This window comes from Helianthus annuus, chromosome 1 (genome assembly GCF_002127325.2).
Source record: "Helianthus annuus cultivar XRQ/B chromosome 1, HanXRQr2.0-SUNRISE, whole genome shotgun sequence".
Taxonomy (NCBI): Eukaryota; Viridiplantae; Streptophyta; class Magnoliopsida; order Asterales; family Asteraceae; genus Helianthus; species Helianthus annuus.
Window position 1 is genome coordinate 3,154,934 of NC_035433.2, and position 25,256 is coordinate 3,180,189.

General features: G+C 38.8%; 1 long non-coding RNA gene and 1 other non-coding gene across 2 annotated transcripts; both read left to right on the forward strand.

Annotated features, from left to right (window-relative positions):
• Positions 1-1,094: 1,094 nt before the first annotated feature.
• Positions 1,095-17,219, forward strand: LOC118482242. The gene is made up of 3 exons (XR_004867925.1): positions 1,095-1,436; positions 4,196-4,198; positions 17,208-17,219. It is a non-coding gene; the product is annotated as an uncharacterized LOC118482242 (long non-coding RNA).
• On the forward strand, positions 3,585-3,691 carry LOC118482826. Its single transcript, XR_004868948.1, has one exon. It is a non-coding gene; the product is annotated as a small nucleolar RNA R71 (small nucleolar RNA).
• Positions 17,220-25,256: the final 8,037 nt, after the last annotated feature.

A 25,256-nucleotide genomic window follows, 5' to 3' on the forward strand; every position in this document is an offset into this window, starting at 1 on the left:
AATTACTTATTTGGGCATAACATGCCTCTTTAAAATTCCATTTATATACAAGTTCACATACCTCACGGGAGATCACTCAACACTCGGCCGATGATGTATTTTTGTGAAACACTCGAGACCGACATGGAACTTACTTCTACCATATGCTTGCCAAGCAATCAATCCTCCTCCTTTTTAACTATAAACCTTTGTAAATATCAAGAGGACTTGGGAAAGGGTTAGGCTTGGGCTAAAGGTAGGTGGTTTTGGGTTAGTGGTTAGTAAAAAAGGTTAAAAGCGTAAAAAGCATCGGTCGTCATAAAAATTTTTGTTTTTGTGACTTTTATTCATACTAAGCGTCTTCAAACAAAGTTTCTTTGAGGAACTTGTTTGTTTATTACTAGACTTCATTTTTTTTTTGATAAAGGAACGTCACAAGAAAACCGAGTATTTTACTAAAATAAAGGGTTGAAAAGAAAAAGGTTTTGGTGGGTAAAGGTGTTTGTTTTGTGGGTTTAGAAATGAAAAGGTTTAGGCTCAAAGGGGTTAACTAGCGGGATTTTGGTTAGGTGATAAAGAAAATGAAAAATAATGGTGTTGAAAGGAAAATGGGTTAGTCTTATTGCCTCCATCATTTACTTACTTGGGTTTAAGTTGGTAAGGACCGGGAATGTATCGTTGTGGCAAGTTCTAGAGTTGTAAGAACTAAGCGGCTATTCACACAAGAAACGAAAAATGAGCATTTAGTTTTAAAGATGTATGCTTGTATGCTCAATAAAGGCGCAAAACTCACTTAGTGTGGGAATGGGTTTATAATGTGATCAAGTATATATAATCAAATTTTAACTAGATTTGTCATGCCGTTTCATAATTTCTTATGTTGTTTCTTTTTATCACGACGCTATCGGTTGTAAATTTGTAAAAATATAACCTTTTTAGAACTTGTTATTCCCAAATTAAACCAAGACAAGTAAAAAAATGAAAAGTTTTTGAAAAAAATTGGGGTGATTAGCGGTTCCAATAGAGTTTTGTTTAAGGCCTGTTATTAGGACTTGCAAGATTCAAGGTTTTAGCACCCCCCCTCCACACTCAAATTACACATTGGGCACAGTATGAAAGATCTTTTAGATGCACATATCCCTCCGGGAGGGCGATTGGGATGTGGGCATAAGGGCCTTTATGACACAATTAATAATTCGATTCATTTTCAATTAGGCCTTGCTCTAGCTTCTTTAGGGGTTATTACTTCTTTGGTAGCTCAACACATGTACTCTTTACCCGCTTATGCATTTATAGCACAAGACTTTACTACTCAAGCTGCGTTATATACTCATTACCAATACATCGCAGGATTCATCATGACAGGAGCTTTTGCTCATGGAGCTATATTTTTTATTAGGGATTACAATCCGGAACAGAATGAGGATAATGTATTGGCAAGAATGTTAGAACATAATGTGTCCCAAAAATAGTTTTTAGGTTGATTGAATGTGTAAAAAAGTGTTTAAAAACAAATTTTCATGTTACTGGGCGTCTGGCCACGGGCCCGTGTCGGTCCGGGTACGGCCCCGTGGTCAAATTGCCAGTATCATAATTAAACATAAGGCTGGGCATGGGGGCGTGTTCAGTAAGCACGGCCCCGTGTCCAGCTACCTGAACTAGGCATTTTTCTGTAGAACCTTGGGCACAGGGGCGTGTTGGCTGAGCACGGCCCCGTGCTAAACTTGCTGTAATGCTGGAAAATTGTTGGGAGGCTCTATTTTTGTGCATGCGGTGTGGGTTTAAAGTTCCCTTGGTAACCTCCAGCTTTTTGAGTGTGTTTTATTCCTGAAAAGTAAAGCTAAACTAGAAAACATAAAAGTTAATCTAAACTACGGATAGTTCCGCGGAATGCCTCCGTGGTGCGCCACGTTTATAAGGGTCCTTGGCTAGACCCAAAGTCAGTCATATTTTACCCAAGTGGGATGTTTTGCATCCCATGTTGCACCGTCGGAGAACATCTTCCAAGCTTGAGTCTATGACATCTATGTAGTTGACTGAGTCGTCTTCTACTCTTTTCCCAACCCTGAACTTCATTTCTTCATCTCTGACCCTTAATGTTAACTTCCCATCACTCGTATCTACCAACGCATGAGCGGTGGCAAGGAATGGTCTTCCTAGAATGAGTGGTACTTCGGTGTCTTCCTCCATATCGAGTATAACAAAGTCGGCCGGGAAGACAAAGTCTCCGACTTTTACCAACAGATTTTTGGCGACACCTTGTGGGTATTTGATAGACCTATCGGCGAGTTGTATGCTCATCTTTGTGGGGCTTGTCTTACCTAGTCCGAGTCGGTCAAACATTGAAGCGGTCATGAGATTGATGCTAGCCCCAAGGTTGGCTAGCGCATTTCGTATAGGTGATCCCCCAATGGAACAAGGGATGGTGAAGCTTCCGGGGTCGATTTTCTTTTGTGGGAGTTTATTGAGTAGCACGACGGAGCATTCTTCACTTAAATTAACTAATTGCAATGTTTCAATTTTCCTTTTGTGAGTGAGAAAGTCTCTCATAAATTTTGAATATTTTGGCATTTGAGTGAGGACTTCCACAAATGGAAGATTTATATGCAATTGTTTTAGTAAGTTTATGGATTTTCTGAATTGCTCATCGGTCTTTTGGCAAAGTAACCGACCGGGGTAGGGTACCGAGGAGCTTTAAGTAGGTTCGGGAATTGGCGGAGGAGTTGTTTCTTTTTGGGTTGTCAGTGAGGTCGTGGTTTGAATGGGTGGATTTTTGTCGGATGGAGGTAGCGAAGCCTCCTCGGGACCTACGGTACGGTTTCTCAATTTTATGAGATGCACTTACGCCTTTGGGTTGGGCTCGGTATTGCTGGGTAACGCGCCTTGTGGTCTCTCGGAAAAATTTTGAGCTAGTTGATTTAGTTGTTTTTTCAATGTTTTGAATACTAGCTTGTTGATTTCTAAAGTTCGATTCCATTTGTTGGAATCGATCCGAGTTTTTCTTTTCGGTGTCGGAGATGAGGCGTGAGATAGTATCTTCAAGCCTCTCTCGTCCCCCTTGTTGTTGAGAGAAATTTTGTGACTCATTTCTTTGTTGTTGAAAGTTTGTTCGTTGGTTTTGGTTTTGTTGGTTACTACTATTGTCGGGTTCTCTCCAACCAAGGTTAGGGTGGTTACGCCATCCTTTGTTGTAGGTACCCGTTGGAGGACCCGATGGCCTAGGTCTATTATCAATGTAGTTTACCATTTCCGTTTGATTATCCGTTTCTTTCATACAACTCCAATTTTCATGTGGTCCACCACACCCTTCGCAAGCCATAACCGAGGCCGTTTTTGCCATTTCTAACTTTTTGATTTTTGAAGAGAGGGCCTCGATTTGGGCTTGTAAAGAAGTGCTTTCATCTACCTTATGGGCGCCCGAGGTAATAGATTTTGTGCCTCGGGGAGTGTACCATTGAAAATTGGTTTGAGCAATTTCCTCAATTTGATAATAAATTTCATTTGGGCGACGATTACCTAGAAGTCCCTCGGAGCTAGAGTCTAGTGTTTGTCTCGTGTGTGGCAACAACCCATTATAGAAAGTGGATACTTGTTGCCAAACTGTAAGACCATGATGAGGCCATTTTCTTAATAGCGCCTTGAACCTTTCCCAAGTTTCATATAAGGATTCCCCATCCTCTTGTGAGTATGTATTAATTTCAGTCATTAATTTAGCCGTTTTAGAAGGAGGGAAATACTTATATAGAAACTTTTGGGCTAGTTCATGCCAAGTGTTTACCGAACCACTTGGGAGGGTGTTAAGCCAAGCCTTAGCTCGGTCTTTTAGTGAAAACGGGAACATCCGGAGGCGGATGGCGTCGTTTGATGCCCCATTGATCCGAAAAGTATCACATATTTCCAAAAAGTTGGTAATACGTAAATGGGGATCTTCGTCCGCTAGGCCGTGGAAGGTTGAGAAATTTTGGATCATTTGTATCAAATGTGGCCGAAGTTCGAAGTTGTTGGCATTGTCATTCGGTGCATTGATAGTGGCGCCGAGATTACCTATTGTGGGTCGTAGGTAATCCATTAGGGTACGCTGATCCGCCATTGATGAGTTGGTCCCCCGAAACTTTTTCTTGGATTTTAGCTTTAAGTCTTTTTCATAGAAAGCGTTCGGGTTCGTGTAAAGGTTCTTTTATGTCCTTATTGGAACTGGAGCTCATGCACTGCGTAGGAAGTTCAAGTGCTGCGCCTAGGTTCCAAGTCCTGTGATAAAAACAAAAAAGATTGTTGGTTAGAAGTCTCACCACGGCCCCATGGTCACTGACCACGGCCCGTGGTCGTGGTTACATTGATTGCTTTCTGGATCCCAGTTACCGAGGGTTTAACACGGCCCCGTGCTGCACCACCACGGCCCCGTGCTGCACCACCACGGTCCCGTGGTCACCTATCTGTAACTCAGAAAACAAAAACTGCCAGTAAGGGTGCTGGGCACGGCCCCGTGCTGAAGTCTGCAGAAACTGAAAAATTAAAGAAAAATCCTAAAAATAGAAAAACAAGGAAAATGATTAGGCCATTAATTCCTAACTTTCTTAAAATCCTTGTGTCCCCGGCAACGACGCCAAAAACTTGGTGTGTGTAAGGTGTAATATGTTTTTAAGCCCATTTTACACATTAGTCAAGTTTTAAGTTTATAAAACACGATATTCTACTAACACTAAACACATACATGGGTAAGTGCACCCATCGTGAGCGTAGTATAGCGTTGGTAAGATACCGAGGTCGTCCAAGGACACAAGAGCTTTTAGTACTGGTTTATCCTCAACGTCTAATCAATCTAAAATTTTTTAGAAAAGATTTTAAACATGAAAAATAAAAACTAAAAATGCTGAAATAAAAATAAAACAGATAGAGAAGATGAATCACTTGGATCCAACTCGCCTTTAATGTATCCTTTGACGATTTCTGCACTTTTGGCACTTTTTAAGAGATTATCTTAGTTATAGTAGTAGGCCCCTCTTTTGAAGGTGACGTTACCCTCAACCCAGTGGTTTGAGTCAGCAAGGATACAATCCCAAAGAGTCAGAATATTGAAAGATAATTAATTAAGTTATTAATGCGAAAAGTGGTAGGCCCCTCTTTTGAAGGTGACGTTACCCTCGGCTAAATGGTTTGAGTCAGCAGGGATACAATCCCAAGTAGCCGGTTTAATGTATAAATAGTAGTTTACATATGAGGGGATCAAGCCATTCGCACCCCCGCCATCCAATACCTATGGGTATTGAAGGAGGTCCTAGTAAGCTTAACCCAGGTCCTTGCAGGATCTATACACTGAACAAGGCAAGAACCTTACTAAACCATTCCCTTAACCCCCGACTAGGTAGCCAACATATCTCTATATAGACCGTACATATATGAATGGTGAAAATCTTTTACTTTATATAGACAGTAAAGTAATGCCAAGACACCACAGACAAATGATAAAGAAGTTTCACGTTCAACATAAGAAACTAGTTATTAAAGTCATTAATACAAAACAAAATAAAAAGTGTGAAAAGATTAAAAATAAAAAGTAATACATTAAATGCTTGTCTTCACCAAGTGATGTAAGAGACTTAGCCAAACATGACCATTGATTGACAAGAACTCTTACTATCAATCTTGGATCCCGAGACTACTACACACACTCTAAGGTGGATGATGGATGATGGTGGTGGATGTGGGTGTTGTAGTGGTGGCAAAGTGGGAGAGAGGTGGTTTGCCAAGGGATGCCTTTTAAGTGAGCCAAGCACCCGTATTTATAGCCTGCACAGAAGCCCGACCACGGCCCCGTGTCCGCTGGACACACCCCTGTGGGCACGACCACGTGTGCAGAAGCGTATCTGTACTATCAAGATTTTCAAGATTCTGCAAATCTTAGCGTTAACCACGCCACGTGCTGAGCTGGGCATGCCCCCGTGGTGGGCGTAGAAGCTTCCACAACTTTGTCCATTTCTGCAGACATCTGACCACACCCCCGTGTCAAGTGAGCACGAGCCGTGGTCAACCTTCTGTTTCATGTTTTTGCTTGTGGAGATGCTGTCGAGGGGTCGGGCATGCCACATTTATTCTTTTTCTTTGTATTTATGTTAGTTTTTGCTGCATATTTGTTCCTTTTGTTCGTTTAAGCTCATTTGGTCCTGAAAACACAAAAGGAAGACAAAAGCACACTTTTTCCAACATTAGTACTAAAAAGGGTTAGTTTTATGCCTCATTTAATGTAACTTATATGTTGCATTTTACACACATCAGAACGTCTGTCGGGGAAGTCATTTTTCTGTTTTCTGGATGGGTTCTCTGGTTATTTTCAAATTCCTATCGCTCCTGAGGATCAGGAAAAGACTGCATTCACATGTCCCTTCGGCACATTCGCTTACCGACGTATGTCGTTTGGGCTGTGTAATGCACCGGCCACATTTCCGCACTGCATGGTAGCCATTTTCCATGATATGATTGAGGACTCCATGGAGGTATTCATGGATGATTTTTCTGTTTTTGGGAGTTCCTTCAATCAATGTCTTGGAAATCTGAAAAGAATGTTGATAAGATGTGAGGAAACTAATCTTGTGCTGAACTGGGAGAAATGCCACTTCAAGGTGAAGGAAGGGGTAGTGCTTGGGCACAAAATCTCTAAAGCCAGGTTGGAAGTCGATCCAGCAAAGGTGGATATCATTTCTAAACTTCCACCCCCTACCTCGGTCAGAGCTATTAGGAGTTTCCTCGGTCATTCCGGGTTCTATAGGCGATTCATAAAAAGATTTTTCAAAAATCGCAAGACCGATGACTCGTTTGTTAGAAAAAAGACACTCCATTTGTGTTTTTAGACGAATGCATAAAGGCGTTCACCCAGCTGAAGCAAAGGCTTATTGAAGCCCCTATTTTGGTTGCACCGGACTGGGCGTTGCCATTTGAGATAATGTGCGACGCTAATGATTTCGCAATAGGAGCGGTCTTAGAACAACGAAGGGAAAAGTATTTTCATTCTATCTACTACGCCAACAAAACTCTACATGTTGCTCAGGAGCATTACACGACTACAACGAAAGAGCTGTTGGCCGTAGTCTATGCTTTCGACAAATTTAGGTCGTACCTTGTGTTGTCCAAAACGATTGTATACATGGATCACGCAGCTATCAAGTACCCTTTTAGCAAACAGGACACGAAACCGCGTCTTATCAGATGGATTACTACAAGAATTTGACATTGAGATCCAAGACAAAAAGGGTGCTTTGAATGTTGCAGCCGACCATCTCTCAAGACTCGAGCATGGTAATTCTGAAGATTCGCGGGAGGAACCAATAAATGACAATTTCCCCCACGAATTCCTTTTGAGTGTCGAGGTGAATGACGAGTCACCTTGGTTCGCCGACTTCGCGAACTACCTCGCTTGCGAAATCGTTATCAAAGGATTGTCATATCAACAAAAGAGGAAGTTTTTCATGGACCTAAAATATTATGTTTGGGATGAACCATTCTTGTTTAGAGTCGGTGCCGATCAAGTGACCCGTAGATGTGTATTTGGAGAGGAGGCAACCAACATTTTGCGCCACTGTCACTAGGGGCCCGTCGGAGGTCATCATGGAGCGAATTACATAGCAAAGAAAGTGTTAGACTCTGGATTTTACTGGCCCACTATCTTTCATAACGCGCATAAATGTGTGAGAGCATGCGACGCTTGCCAGAGGCCAACGAATATATCCAAGCGCAACGAGATGCCTCAGAATTCAATACAAGTCTGTGAAGTTTTCGATATTTGGGGTATCGACTTCATGGGTCCATTTCCAGCCTCACGCGGTAATAAATATATCCTAGTGGTAGTGGATTACGTATCAAGTTGGGCCAAGGCACAAGCTTTGCCCACAAACGATGCCAGGGTGGTTGTGAGGTTTTTGAAAGGTTTGCTTGCCCGATTTGGTGCTCTAAAAGCACTAATCAGTGACCGAGGGATGTATTTTTGTAATGTGCAGCTAGAATGAGCCTTGTCCCGTTATGGTGTTCATCATAGGTTGGCTACGCCATACCATCCTCAAATGAGCGGGTAAGTGAAGGTCATGAATCGGGGTTTAAAAAGAATCCTTGAGCGTTCGGTTAGTCGATACCGCAAGGATTGGTCGGAGAAGTTAGATGACGCTCCGTGGGCTTTTCGGACAGCATTCAAGACACCTATAGGGACTACTCCCTTTAGGTTGGTTTACGGAAAAGCTTGTCATCTACCGGTCGAGCTAAAACACAAGGCATTCTGGGCCTTGAAAACAGCGATTATGGACTTGAAAAGCGGCGGTGAGGCCCGTTTTCTGCAAATCCACGAGCTTGAGGAGCTAAGAAATCATGCCTACGAAAGTTCTAGCAGGTACATAGAACGAGTCAAGAGTTTGCATGACAAAAGATTGAGAGACCATAAGGATTTCCGAGTAGGAGATCTCATCTTGTTATACAACTCAAGGCTGCGTTTATTCCCCGGGAAGCTAAAATCTTGATGGATGGGACCGTACAAGGTTACAGAAATATTTCCTTACGGAACCGTAATCATCAAAGACTCAAATGGGGTGAATTTCAAAGTCAACGATCATAGGCTGAAAAGCTATATCAACGGACCGATTGACTCGGTGGTGGAGGTGATCGAACTCCACAACCCACATAATTAACAAGTGTGGGGAAAATGAGTCCAGCTATCGACTCGCTGACAAATGTAGCAAGCGTGTTTTCACACGCTAGGGGTATTTTTGTACATATTAATTTTTCACATTTATTCCATTGTTCGTTAACTTTTTCTGTTTATAGTAGGTACAAACATGTTTGATCCATGTCATTTGAAGTTATGAAGTTGGTTTACAGTTAACACAGATTAAACCTTGCAAAAATGGAAAAATTTGGTGAAAAAATGGAGTTTAAAACAGTCTGTTAGTTCTGTCTGTAGATGATGCACGGCCGTGCACTTGACCGCACGACCGTGCACTCCGTGATTGCACCTGACCAAAGCGAACGTGCACAAGGTAGTCGTCGGATACACACTACCGTGCGGACCAACTGCACTACCGTGCAAAGCGGCAAATTGTTGCGAACCTGGGTGCACCACTGATTTGCACGACCGTGCACATCGGTGCACGATCGTGCACTCCTTTTTAGCAACAGTAATTTTAGAGGTATTTAAGAGACTTTTGCAATAAAAACTCTTATATTTTTTCGAAACCCTAGCAGCCGTACCACCGTTCTTGGTCTCCCACTCACAAAACTAACCAATTTTTGCAAAGATTTAACTTCAATCGTCAGTCAAGGTATGAATCCTTACTTGTTTCCCACTTTTAATCTTGTTTTTAGTTGTAGATTAGGGTTTTCATTCAAGAACATTTGGGGGTTTTCTTCATAAACTCAAATCGAACTCTAGTTCTTGAATGATTGTGTTAATCGTATGTTATAGTCACTAATTCCAGGTCCATTCAATGAAAAGATGTTGCGATTTGTGTTAGAAAAGTTGAAATCAGTGAATGGATCTGATTTTTCATAGTTAACTGTCGTGCACGGTCATGCACTGGACCGGCATGGCAGTGCCGATTCGAGAACAAAGCCAAATTGGTGATTAGAACAACGATTTTGAGACGCACGACAGTGCACCAATCTGCACGGTGGTGCAAGACCAACTTTCCGGAACTGTCCGACCAGTGATCTCGATACGCACGACAGTGAAATTAGACTGCACGATCGTGCACATGCTGAAAACGACAACATAATGTCGTTTAAACGTTGTTCTGATGGCACCACTTGAATTATTTGAATCTGCTCTCATTTTACTACATTCCTGTATGCAGATGAACCACCAATTCCTCCAATTCGACCAAAACAAATCAAAGGATCGGCCATGCATTACCAAAAAGGAATCCTTATGGAACCGAAGGGGACAAATCGGGGGACCAAAAAGACTAAGTTGGACTGTCATGACAGCCCTGAACCAAGAGGAAAGACTATCCGACATGATCTCGTTTCCAATGTCTAGGTTTTTGAATATTCGACAACCCGTGTACCTTGAACTCACACCAGAATTTTTCACTTCCTATACTTATGACAAGCCGAGAAGGGTTAATCCAGATTTTAAACATACACAGATGGTACAGTTCAGATTGGGTAGTAAATGGCACAAGTGGTCAGTTACTAAGCTCGGAAGAAAGCTAGGAATTTACACTAATGAAGAAATCAATACTAAGCTTTTTACCAACATATACAAGTTTTGTAGTGACCAAGAAAGAGCCAACGTTTGAGCACAGGTGGCAATCGGGCCGCCATATGAGGCTAGGAAAGCTAAAGCTTCAAGGCTACGGGACCCGCTTCTCAGGGTCCTTCATCAGGTTATGAGCCACACGATCTGTGGACGCATGGACAGTTTGGGAAACTGTCCCACTCTGGATGTACTTTTCTTATATTCCATAGTTAACGGAGTGCACGCGAATCTTGCCGCATGAATGGTTGAGTTTTTCTTAAACAGGTCGGGGAGGTCCACAAGTAGCGAGATCCACGGAAGAGAATACGTGACTCAACTAGCCTATGCCCTGGGGATCATGACATATGAGGTAGTTGATGGTCTTACATTAGTTCATGCAGGAGGAGAGGTGGACCTTAAGTCCTTAAAAGCAATGGGTTTGGTAGCAGACACCCAACATGGCTCGAGATTGAAGGGCCTTAATGGAGAGATTTGGGACCCACTACCACCACAACCACAAGAGGAGGACGAAGAAATGGTTCATGAAGAGGAGATTCACGAGCCATGGAATGTGTTAGGACCGACACCAGAACACGAGCACCAGCACCAACACCAGCACCAGTACGGTTATCGGTCGCAACAGGATTGGCTTCCAGGCATCCCTTCATACCCAGAGTTCTACCAGCAATTCCAACAGATGCAGGTGACTCAAAACACAATGAGAGAGGAGATGCACGCAGGATTTTCCTATATCTCTGGAGGACTCCAAAACGCCTACCTGAACTACTTTGGAGATCCTCCATAATTTCCATTTGGAAACCCGGGTGACCACGGGGCAGTTCATCTGGAGCACGCCGCCACAGCGATGATGACAAGGAGGATTAGGTAGAGGTGGAGCGCACCATTCGGGACACTGGTGTTTTATCTTAGTTTTTATTTAGTAGTTTATTTTATTTTGGGTTTTTAAAAACTTTCTGTTTGTTTTTAAAATATTTAAGTAGTATGTTTATTTTTGTTTAATAATGGATTTTGGTTTAGTTATCTAACGATTTGATCGGTAGTATTGTTTGCTGTTTTAGTTAGTAACATACTTGGCAGGTTTGTAAGGAATGCACATAGAGTTGAGAAGACTTATATTCAAACTCTATTCATACAAGTCTACTTCAGCTCTGAGGAAGTACCTCTATCCCTTTTCACATTATTAGTTTAGCCCTTCATAATCGCTTAACTAATACGTGTTTCACATTGGGGACAATGTGAAGTTCAAGTGTGGGGAGGGGTTTAAGGGTTTAACCTTGTTTGTCCTCGTTTTTGTATATAAAAAAACCTTTAAAATATAAAAAACGGTCAGTTGTGTTCTTTAGAAAGCATCAGATTCGATCAAAACCGACAAGCCAAATTGATTTTGAAAAAGATAACTAAAAGCGTGGCAAAACAAAAAGAAAGACTTGCATATTTATCTTTACATTCACACCCATTCCTTCCGTTTTCGTGAGCATAATTTTGAGCCTTTTATTGCTTTATTGACACACTTCTTGTTTTTGCGGAAAATGAGTGAACCGGATGTTTTCATGTAATTTAGAACTTGTCATTAGTATACTTCTCAAGATCATAAATATGAGAAATTGCATAAATATGATAGAGGCACTTAGGATACCTTCTCGTGTTAACCTTTTTCTTTGTTTATATCCCGCACCCAACATTATCCATTAGTTCGCCATGTTGAGCCTATTTTCCATATTTTTCAAATTTTACCCAACTATTTAGCCTACTTAACCAAATTTAGCCTTTTTTATTTTTAACCTTTGTGTTAAAACTCTGTCAAAAGTTATTATCTAAACTAGCTGATTTTGAAAATAAATAAACACCTATGATAAACTCTCTATTGAGATTGTTAAACTCTCTAGTGAGAATGAATAAAAAAAAACACTTCTAAAACACTCTCTACTGAGACTGTGAAAAATTAGCAACGTGTCTAGAAGAAAGAAACCAATAAAAATAACCGCCGAGTTTCAACCCTTTTAGCCACTTTTAAATGTCCATTCCATACCCTTAACCATAGCCTATCATTAAAACCATCAAAGACCACTAGATTTATACTTTTTCACATGTTAATTGGTGGAGATTAGATCTTTTGACAAGCTTATAATATTGCATGAGTCATTGACTTGGCATTGAGTGATTTACACATACAGATCACATGTATGATTCAGAAATATAACCGAGTGTGTGTGAACATTGTGACAAATGTAAAGATTCGCATGCTAAGTCGATCGGAAGTAGAATCATTGCTTTTTGGTTATCTTTTCATATATCCGCATGAGCTTGTTCGTTTTAAATCTTTGATGTTGACTTTTTGGAAAACCGATTAACCATCGAATAAATAACTTTATAAATTTTTAGATTCATTTATTTGCTTTAAGTTTGCTTGAGGAGAATCAAAGTTCAAGTGTGGGGATGTTTGATATTTGTTAAATTATACATGTTTTAGTCCCACATTTTACTTCCGTTTTAAGCGTTTTTGACCAAAACATCATTGTTTAGGTACAAAATCAGGTACTTTTCCATTTTCAGGTCTTAAACAGTGTACAAAAGACAAATCTAGAGAAAACGAGGCGATTTAAGGACATTTCTGATGAAATCAAGAGATTCTGGCAAGAGATTCTGGTAAACTACCAGATGGTGCACGACCGTGCGTCTCACATGCATGATCGTGCACGAGCTACGATCCCGGAAGCACTTCCATTGCACAAGCCAGTGCCACTGTTTCCTCGAAACGCACGACCGTGCGACCTAAGTGCACTCCCGTGCATTACCTGGACCACAAATTCTGATGAAGTTCCAGACAGACAGTCTGATGACACTGCACTACCGTGTGGCCAGATGCACGACAGTGCAAATCCGAGTGTCAGAGACCAACTTGTCCACTAGTCCACTTGTCTGACCCAAATGAAAAATGATGTCACCCGACAACTAGATCTGCACGACCGTGCACTTTCAAGTGCACGGTCGTCCTAATATGAAAATTGCCTATTAAAGGCAGCATTCGCTACTGATCAAAAGGTCGGGTTTTTCTCCAAGTTTCTGGGCAATTTCTGAGGTCCGAAGCTCTCCTGATCAGACCGATTCCAAGCCTTAAGATCGAATAAAAGCTTAACCAATCCAATCCATCAATTCCTTGCTTTTTTATGGTTTGATTTCTTGTTCTTAAACATGTATTTCTGATCATTTTTCAAGTATTGAGCTGATGTTATATTATCTTATGTTTATTTAGTATTGCGTAATAGTATTAAAGAACTTGTTTCTTGAATAATCTTTAAGTTGTAATCTCAATTGTATGAATCTTTAGTAACTTTTTCATGTTTGAATCTTCATGATTATATGATGAATGTTTCATTGATGTTGGATTCTTGATTATGTTTGATTGTCTTGGATGATGAGTATGTGGTTAGTGAAGATTGTTAATAATTCCTTGATTAATCACTTATTTGTAAACTTTTAACTTGTTAATATGTTTACACCATGAAACCGGACTAGGATATTGGTTTTATCAAAGATAAATCTTATTTTGATTAAGAATGCTTTCTTGCACGTAAGGGTTCTAGCGAATTATATGTTGTTGTTACATGTTCTTGACGCGGTTTATTATCTTTGTTTAGTAGTTTTGGTTGAAATTGCTATCTTGGTAGATTTGTGTTCAAGACTTGAAAATGAAATAGTTTATGGTATAATCTACTTTAATGCTTTCGTGGCTGTATTGTGACCATCGGTATTGCTTTCTTTGATAAGTGAGGTTAGGAATCCAGACCAGGTAAATAACTTATCTTTAAAGATTCGCATGAGAGTATATCAATAGCTTGCTAATGATTGATTTTAGGTGGTTAACGTGTGACCATCGCGTTAACTTTCCGAAGAATCATAATGTTAGAAATCCAAAGTAGGTAACTAACTGTCTTGCAATTGGAAAGTTGATCAAGTGCTTTTGTGACATATCTAATATAGATAACATGTTTGGGTTGTTTGCAAAACAAGATAATATATATTTTTCATATTTGGAGTCTATTATGTTTTAAATATAGTTTTAGATAATTTTAGTTAAAAACTTATTCACTTATCCTTTTGCCGGTAAACCAATGACAAAGATTTAGTACTCAACTTTGCCCGTGTTCCATGGATCGATATCTGGTTCTTACCCATACTTTGCTACATATATGACAGGATACACTTGTCCTTTTGTGTGTGTTTTAATGTTAAGGTATAAATCATTTTTATAAATATTAAAACCGAGTTTGTGTTTAATTTCACTATAAAAACCTGTGTAGTCGCACGCACGCCAGCTAGAGAGCTATCTGATGCTTTCCAGAACATTTCTGTTAACCATACAGATATGGATACTACCGAAAATCAGATCGGTATACAAACCGGGTATGAAGTGGATATAGACGAACCAATGACATTTCAGGCCCAACCGTTACCAAAAGCACCTCCTAAAAAGATAAAGAGAGTATTGTATTGGAAGGTAAAAATGATGAAGAAAATTCCAACAACAACAAAAACCAAACGAATTGGGGAAACAAGTGGAAAAACAATTGTAGGCGAGAATCCAAACCCAACCACCATGACATTATCATGGGAGGAATTAGACCAAAGGCTGGCAAATTGCGAGATGTTCAGGCCAATACCTGAAGAAATTAATCTGATTATGCCCTCTTATCCCGATATGCCAAAAAATCCAGAACCTATAAATCCTACACCAGCAATACCACAATAACCACTTCCAAATCCAGTGGAAGAATGGTGGACTAACGATTGGGAATTTCAAAACCTCATGAATAATCCTTTTCCATTCTATCCAAATTTTCAACCCGAACCCCCTGCATTTCCCCCGATGAACCCGTAAAATGTGGTAGAGCTTCGCCACTATGGAGAGGAACTAATAGATGCAGGAAGTCGAATCCGAAATGTAGGAGAAAATCTCGTCTGGAAGTACGACGAGAGGGAGCATCACTTTTGAATAGGAAACTAACCCTATAAAATTTGCATGTATAATGTATTTCTGTATTTTGTGAGAAAAAAACTAATATATGTGTTAGTGTATGTAAAATATACGAAGCATATTATCTAAGAAAAATATAAGTCGCAATGATCGACGGTTTTGACAATATGCTCTGATTTATTTGTGTATACGATATTTTGATTACTTTGTTACTTATTCTGTGATATTAGTATTTGGAAAATGTTTGCAATTCAGATGTCAAACGAAGTTAATCAATCGATCCAAAACAATCATGAAAACTCCTTGGACAAAAGTGCCATAGAAAATATAATAGCCCAGGGAATAGCTGATGCTATACCTGCTCTACGATGGTTGGAAAATACGGAAGCTATTCTTAAGATCAGTAAATGTGCCGAAGAAGATAAAGTAATGTATGCTTCTAATCTCTTTAGAGATGAGGCATTAGAATGGTGGAACATGATTCTTCAGGCAAAAGGAAGTGACAGGGCCTATGCCATGGACTGGAAAGAATTTAAGGAAATGACATAAAGGAAATTTTGTCCCTCTCATGAAAAGGAACAAATGGCTAATAAGTTCCTAAATCACAAAATGGTTGATGTGAATTGTCGTGAGTATACGACAAAATTCTTCAAATATGCAAGAATGGTACCAACTCTGGCCTCGCCAGAATTTGTACTAATTTCTCGTTATATTTGGAGATTAATTAGTGAAATCCGTGATATAGTCAAGGCTGCTAGACCTCAGACTATTGAAGAAACAGTCGAACTGGCCAGTACTTTGACTGACGGATTAACTGCACAAGAGAAGAAAACAACAAGAAAGAATTAGCCCAGAAAATTACCCAAAAATTTCGCTCGAGTAATACCTATCACACCTTTCTGTAGAAACTGTAGAAAGAAGCATTCAGGAAAATGCAATTTTAGGATAACACCCTACAGTAACTTCCGCAAGACAACCGGGCATGTAGAGGAAGAATGTAGAAAGAAAACTACTATATGTTTCAATTGCGGAGAAACAGGTCACATTAAGCTGTATTACCCGAAGTGACAACAAGGCAAAAGCAGCAGACAGAGCCAAGAAAAACGCACGAGCCTTTACACTTACGACACAAGAGGCAGCAATGATTCCAAACGTAATCACCGGTACGTTTCTTTTCCATTACATCTACGCTAAAGTATGACTCTGGTGCAAACCAAATTTTTATTAATATTGTATTCTGTCAAGCGCTTAATCAACCGTTAACTAAGCTTAGTCAAGCTTGTACGGTAGAAACGGCAGAAGGAAACTCCACCAACATACGCGAAGTACTTCAAGAAGGGAAGCTAGAATTATTAGGACATAAATAATCTGCTACCGATGAATCTAGTTGGATTCGATGTAGTAATAGGAATGAATTGGTTAGTAGCTAATCATGCTCGAATCCTATGTGATCAAAATTCTGTTGAGATTCGTACGCCAACAGGAGAGATGATCCTGATACGAGGAGACAAGCCGACCAAGTTAACAAAATTCATCTCTGTGATGAAAGTTGCAAGTTATACACAGAAGCAAGGCATAGTGTACATGGTCTCAGTGATCATTAACACTAGAGGCATGGAACTGAAGGAAATTTCGGCAATATCGGAATACCCTGACGTTTTCCCAGAAGACCTACCTGGACTACCGCCTGACCGAGAAGTAGAATTCAGAATATTCATCTGATACCTAGAACTGCACAAATTGCTAAAGCACCTTATCAATTTCCACCTACGGAGATTCTAGAATTAAAGATGCAATTAGATGAATTGCTAGAGAAAGGATTCATACAACCAAGCTCATCCCCTTGGGTAGCACCAGTGTTGTTTGTTAAGAAAAAGGATGGGTCAATGCGTATGTGTATCGATTATAGGGAATTGAATAAGGTTAAAATTAAAAATCGATACCCATTACCTAGGATTGATGATCTATTTGATCAACTTCAAGGAGCTCGATATTTTTCTAAGATTGATTTACGCTCAGGCTATCATCAACTGAAAGTACAGGAGGAGGACATTCCTAAAACTGCTTCCAGAACTAGGAGGTATGGTCATTACGAGGAAGCTGGGACGATCACTTACCATTAATAGAATTCTCCTATAACAATAGTTATAATACAAGCATCAATGTTGCTCCATTTGAAGCACTTTATGGATGAAAGTGTCGAACTCCAGTATGTTGGGCAGATATAGGAGAAAAACAATTATCAGGTCCTAAGATTGTGCAAGAAACAACCGACAAGATAATTCAAATCAAAGAATGATTGAAAACAGCACGAGATCGTCAAAAGAGGTACGCAAATACTTGACGTAAACCATTGGAATTTCAATTTGGAGACAAACTGCTATTAAAATTTTCTCCTTGGAATGGAGTAGTCCGATTAGGTAAGAAAGGAAAGTTAAGTCCGAGGTATGACGGACATTTAAAGTTATCAAGCGAATTGGACCAGTAGCTTATCAGCTACAATTACCCGAATAAATGGCGGGTGTACATGACATCTTTCATGTATGTAACCTAAATAAATGTTTAGCTGATGAATCGTTAATAGTACCTCTTCAATACATAGAGGTAAATGAGAAACTGAAGTTTGTTGAGAAACCTCTACAAATTGAAGATAGAAAGATTAAGAATCCAAGCACAAGAGGTTAGTTCTGGTTAAAGTGAAGTGGGATTCAAAAAGAGGACCGGAATACACATGGGAGCTAGAGTTAGAAATGAAACGAAAGTATCCTTACTTACTCTAGTGAATATCGAGGACGAGATTTAAAAGAGGGGGAGGATGTAACAACCCTCAAAAAGGCCCCACAACAATTCGTATCGAGACCCCAAAAGCGCACGACGAGAACCGGCATGAAAAATCAAAAGGAAAAGATTTTTATGTTTCTCAGGGGCCACGACAGACTCATAAGAGTCCTCCGCGGGGCATTAGAGGTATGAAATTTGCTATAGACACGTGTAGGCCATGTGTCACCCACATGTCAAGCCTACCCCATGAGTCATGCCACCTATGCCCTAGCTAGACCCTCTCACGGGCCGCGAGCGTATAGCCTCGACCTGTCGCGGGGCGCGAGAAACCCTAATATCAGCTATAAATAGGATGTTCACTAAGCATTCAACATTACTCAATTTCTTTTCTTTCTCTCTCGATATACTGGTGTAATACTGCTATTATACCCGAAGTTCTAAACCTCTGCCCGTAATCAGCGTGCTAACTCGAATCACTAGTATGGTACCCTGCCTGATCGATCTAAAACCAAACCAACTGATGTTTAAGTGCTGCATGAATAAATCTATACTTTGTCATCACAATGTGGGTTGGATCTCGTGATTATCGTTAAAGTTGAATTGATTTAATACACTAATGCATGTGCATTGTGTGTTTAATTAGGAAACCTTGACTTAATCCAGAAAGCCATTACTGAAACCCTAAATTTGCAATGTGAGTCATTCTCTTTTATCAAAATGCTTTCAAAACCCTAAATGTTTTCTAAGTGTACTTACAGTGATTAAGTCTTTGTATTCTTAATGAGAAATTACCGCCAGTATGTATGTGGGGTTTTGTATACACTACTTGATAAGCTTCACTAGTTGAGAGAATGATCAACAGTGATATGACCACAGTCACAGAAGTTGCTGAGTGACAAATACTTTTGGGTAATTGTAAGATATAAACAAATGTAAAAACTCTTAATACTGTAATTATAACAATTGTTTTTGTACAATTGAATGAACTCACCAGTATTTTTCACTGATTAAATGTTTTTAAAACGCGTTTCAGGTGATTTACCATGAAGAGAAGAAAAAGTTCCATGAAGCACTCAAGCTTAAATAAGTAGCTACGTAAAGCTGAATAAAACATGTTTTGTAATCAAGGTTTTATCCCATGTAAAATCCTTTACGTAAATACCGGTTTTATCCCACAACTTATGAAATGAAAATTTGGTGTTTTGAAAACTCTGATATTTTTCTTGACACCCGGTCCTGATAAGTTTTCCGCTGTGATAATTTTAATAAACACCAGGACCAACACTGCCGTATCTGCTCACGGCTCCCGCCCAGGGTGGGGTCGGGGGTTATGACACCATTCCTAGCATCCTCATCGATCACTCGCTCCTCTTCAATCGAACGAACATGACCATCCAATTGATCGTACTGGTCATCAATCAATCCAAGACCCTGTAAAGTATCAAAACGGGTCTCGTTGCGCGCACAACGTGCTTCAAGCAATGGTACTGTTCACCCTACAGTCTTTCCTGTGAGGGGAAACACTCGTGATGTGGTGGATAACTCGCCAACCTCAAAAGCTGGAGGCACTCCCTCCTCGTTGGTCCATTCCTAAACTAGGTCTGCTAACCAACCCCATCATCTCACGACGTAGCTCCTCGTACCTTTGGCTGGACGCTCAACAAGTTTCCCAATGGGCTCTGATGGAGGACTCGAATCTCCCTCGGCCAAATTCCTCTTCTTCAGAGGCCTAACTGACTTGCGACTGGTAAAAACCACACGGGCACCTCCAGGGCGTAAGTAGGTGGGATGGAAAGACGAAAGTGTCTCGGTCTCCTTCAGCTCTACATCACTAGCAGTCTCAACCATTGGCTCTTTACCAGCACGAATCTCAACAACACGGGTCTCTACAGCGGGAGTCCTTACAGCAAGAGTCTCGGTGACAGGCTCTGTCTCGCTAGGGCCCTCATCGTCAGACTCCTACAACCATCCATTCCCTTCCACTAGGGATGGAAATCGGCTGGGTATGGGTTGGGTATGGCTAATCCCATACCTACCCGATCGTAAAACGTTGTCCCATACCCGACCCATTACCCGTCAGGTATTTGGCGGGTATTACATGTCGGGTATCGGGTATACCTGTTGGGATTTTCATGTATATTGTTTTCTTACTTTCCTTTATAATTTTATGTTTTAAAAATCTATATAATATATTAAATTGTGACAAATAACATACATATCATCATCATCACCATAATAATATTTGATATATTTAAAAATGTAAACAAATTATAATATTAGTCTCAAAAAATATTTTGTGTTTCATAGCATATAAATATGAATTGTGTCATCAAAATATAAAACTACAATAATCAAAGATTACTACACTATAGTTAAAGGAAAATAAGTACAAAACTTAAAAATTTTTGGGTAAACGGGTATACAATTTCAGGTAATCGGGTTGGGTATTATCTAATCCCATACCCGTCTCATGCTCGCGAAATATGTTTTTTCCATACCCATACCCGGCCCATTACCCATTGGGTATCGGGTATACCCGTCGGGCTTGGGTATTTTTACCATCACTACCTTCCAAAGGGGTGAGCACTCTCGCAAAACCGGAGAATGAAGGTGGAAGTGGAGACGTGGGTGAAGCGGAGGCGAACTCCATGTCGCTGTCGGAAGAAATCGTTATAGCGTGTGACTCGGATGACATCTATAACATAACATCATCCAAACTAAATAAACAACCTCGCATAAAAGTAAACACGCATGCATATAACAAATAGACATCTCATAAATTAAACATGGCATACTTATTCGTTCACTAAGGGCTTCCTGTGTTCACATGGCATACTTATTCGTTCACTAAGGGCTTCCTGTGTTCGGAAGCGCTTTCACGTAAACTCCTTTTGGGTTATAGTCTAGTCTTTTCTCTCATTTTTTTTGAAAAACTTATAGTTCACTATAACCATTCGCTTTGATACCAACTTCTGTCACACCCCGAAATGTCACAGCGGAAGGCGCGCATGGTGGTGACAGAGGTTGACAACCAATAATTATTTGGCAAAGATAGATAATTATAAATTGGACAGATAGTTTTAAAAGTTTTTACAATCATCCAAAATGTAAGTTTAAAAGTGTTTAAACTAAGGGTTCCATTACATGGACCATGACTTTTGCGTTATTATTGTCCATTTTCAAAAGTTGCCACCTAAGTACCTGAAAAATACGTTTAAAGTGTCAACACAAGGCTGGTGAGTCATAGGTTTAATTTACTTGTATCAACCTATTTTTTTTCATTTTGAAAAACATGACAACCCTAGACCAACATGTAACATCGTAATTAGCTAGGAATACTAAAATAATGTTCACAACCAAGAGCCCATAATCAAAACGAAACATTCATTGTTTCCCTTATAAAATCCTTTCAACATATATTCCTTGTCCAAAAACTGGAGCGACCGGTTACGACCTTGGGCTTTGTCAAAACCCGATAGATCTTTCAACATATCTTGTGTCCTCCCTCCAAGAGGTTAATGATTATAGCGGCAGGGAAAAATCCATGGATAATCCCTCGAAAGGGTAAATATTGGCCTTTACTCAAGGCCACCATTGGCTACATTCATTGCCGTCTATTAATCATGTCAACTCAAACTAAAACGTGTTTCTCCACCGACGAGGGACACTTTCAAACGCCCAATCACATTCTGGTGCGATTGAAAGTTTGAAACAAAAGCCCAATCAAGTAGGTATTCACCTAATAGTTCCCTATATACGAGGGACACTTTCAAATCAATTCCAAGTCTACTAACAAAGATGTTCACTCAACTTTAGACTCATGAAAACGTTTTATATGTTAACCCTTTATTTGGATGACCCGTTGGTGACTAGACACGTGGTTATGTTTCCTATCCTATTAGTGTTAAACAACACATCTTTCATACAAATTATCCTATGATTCTTAATAACAATCACACAAACACACAGATATTTACACACAAGGCTATCATAATAAATTATTTATAATTCACAAAGTACTTAAGAATCTTCATATCATATATCACATAATACTTTACCTTTTTCACCAAACATACCAAATCATACAAGTCCTACAAATTTACAACCAACCAATATGTATACTTATATTACATAAAACGTTTAAGACTTGCTTTTCTATAAGTATATTAGATCATTATAATTTTCGGCGAATCACTACTTAGCATAGGTAAAATGTAATTTGGAAAAGTCTATAATTTTTATGTAAATAGGAAGTCTAGGAATTTTAATATATCAAAATAACCATTTTAATTACTAATACCACATAGTCATAACACAAAAACACATAGATTTCCATAGTAACACAACATGAATTATACGTCTTGTTATCTAATTTTTCATGTATCGATTACCCTAATTTCATCATGTAAGACCAAAATACATCTAATATCATCATATAATTCATGTTTTAGCACATTTTATCATTCAAATCAAGTTCATGTTATTTAATCAAACAATGCATAGTTATAGCAATTTCTAAGCATAGAATTAATGTTTTTGAATCCCAACACCACATAGAACACACCAAGCATGGCAACATCATTTTATACACCATAAGACCTATTTTATCATCATATCATACACCTAAATTTTCTGTTCTTAATTAGATTCATCATGCATGCCTCATTCATACTGAAAATTACCATTTTCCGTCTTTTTAAGTCTAAAACAACCACATAAACAACCCTACCCACATTGATCACATCCAATACCTATCATATGAATTTTATTCACAAAATAATATATTTTTATCACCATAATTTCAGTTCCACATAAATCACACATTTATCATGGTAAATGTCACATTTACCCCATTTTAAGCATGTTTTACATAACTAACTACAAGCTTCCAAATCATGAGTATCATTTAGATAAACTAAGACCTGATTATTATGAAAAAAAAGGCTACCATAATATCACCACATATTCAGATCATCAATAACTTTCACATGCATGGCACAATCTAGCTTTTATCTTGCATTTTCAACAATCACCAAGTATCCTACACCCTCCTAAATTAGGGTTTTCCACCCACAATCATCATTTAATATTTTAATACAATAAATACTACCTAAAACTAATATTATACATAAACCTAAAATATATCATGTTTCATGTGACATTTAACACATTTTAAGCACCATTTCCAACAGCATAAACACCCACACCCTCCCTTATTACCCATGACCCACACACACACTTTAACCTTTAAAAACTCTTGTTTAAACCCTATGTTTACTGATTTCATTTGTTCAAAAAGAAAATCCCATTGTTTGGTGAAAAACTTCACTTTAAACAAGCTTAAAATCTCACAATTTCAAGATTCAAGAACGGGTTTACCTTGGATGCAAGTAGGGTTTTACAAAGATGATGATGGGATCTTGAAGATGAATACTCCTAAGAAATACTCCAATGGATGCTTCAATCTTCAATAAAGTTCCCAAAACTCTTATGTGTGTGAAATGAAAGGTGAAATGTAGAGAGATTTTGAGAAGATGAAAATGAAAAGTGTGAAGGAATGGCTAGGGGGTGGGGATGGTTATAGGAGGGAGTGGAAGAGAGAGTGGGTCTTGAAAATGATAAATGGTAATGATGAGGAAGAGGTGTGTGTGTTTATGTAATTAGATGTATGGTGGTGTAAGAGATTTAATCATTTTTGGAGATTTAGAGATATTTCTTGGTGGGTGTGGCCCTATAGCCGAAAATTAAGGGGTTTGGGGAAGGTTATATATATATATATATATATATATATATATATATATATATATATATATATATATATATATATATATATATATATATATATAGAAACGGGATCAGGAGAAAACGCTCAAAAGTGTGAGAACGGTGAGAACGCATCCTGGCCAACACGTGTCACGCGACATATAGAAGGGCAGAGGGGCTTTTTTGTCCTTTCATATTTCTTTTTTTAAACGCGTGTCACATCCCGTTTCCATTTTTTGGCGTTTAATAAATACGCGGCGTTTTTATTGTTTTTAGATCAGGATCATAGTAATTTTTTTGGCGTTTTAAGTATGTTTTGGCGTTTTTATTGTTTTTAGATCATGATGCATGCCTATAATGTAAAAAACATCAGTAATTTTCTTAATTTTCTTGATGTTTATTATATCAAGTAGGATACAGGTCTATAATGTGACAGACAATTATGGCGTTTTGAAAAGATAAATAAATTCAATTTTCCATGTAGTGGTTTTTAATATAATAAATGTTTGGCAATAATGTTACCGTCTCTTCATTTTTCTGTTTAGAAATTACTGAATTTCATCTGTCAAGTAGTGTTGAATTTTTCAGTAATACTTTGTTTGGCGTTTTGGCGTTTTTTATAGCAACATCATGCTTTGCTAGCATCCATTCTCTCAGTTTTCACACTATCAGTCGTTTTAGTGTAGTTTTTGGCGTTTTATACTCAATTTCTTTTTATTAGTAGAGAATTAGATAATAAACAATAGAGAATTAGATAACAAACAATGGAAAATGAAAAAAAATTAAAAATTATAATCTAATTTCTCATCCAAATCTTCACTGTCATCACCCTCTTCTACTTTAACCTTTTTGGCGTTTTGAACCTGTTTTTGAATACCTTATGTAGATCCTTATTTTTCTACATAACGCCCGTCTTTAGAAGATGCTAATTTTTTGTGGCATCCTTTATTGTGGGTTGATATATACTTGTTTGATGACATGTTGAAGACCAACGCCTGCTCTAATGTATTGATCCCTTCATGCCATCAATATATCCATCAAGAACAAAGTGACATGAGTGTCATTAGTCTCTTTTTATTGAATATTTGTCCATCTCATTCAGCAACAACTTATAGAGATACCCACCACAGAGAAGAATCCATTTAGTGAAACTTCATTCAGAACAATACTCAATATAGAAGAAACGAGGTTCTGCATCTATGGCTTTTTTAACTATTTTTTTTGGCGTTTTTTATAGCAACATCATGCTTTGCTAGCATCCGTTCTCTCAGTTTTCACACTATCAGGCGTTTTAGTGTTTGTAGTTTTTGGCGTTTTATACTCAATTTCTTTTTATTAGTAGAGAATTAGATAATAAACAATAGAGAATTAGATAACAAACAATGGAAAATGAAAAAAAATTAAAAATTATAATCTAATTTCTCATCCAAATCTTCACTGTCATCAGCCTCTTCTACTTTAACCTTTTTGGCGTTTTGAACCTGTTTTTGAATACCTTATGTAGATCCTTATTTTCCTACATAA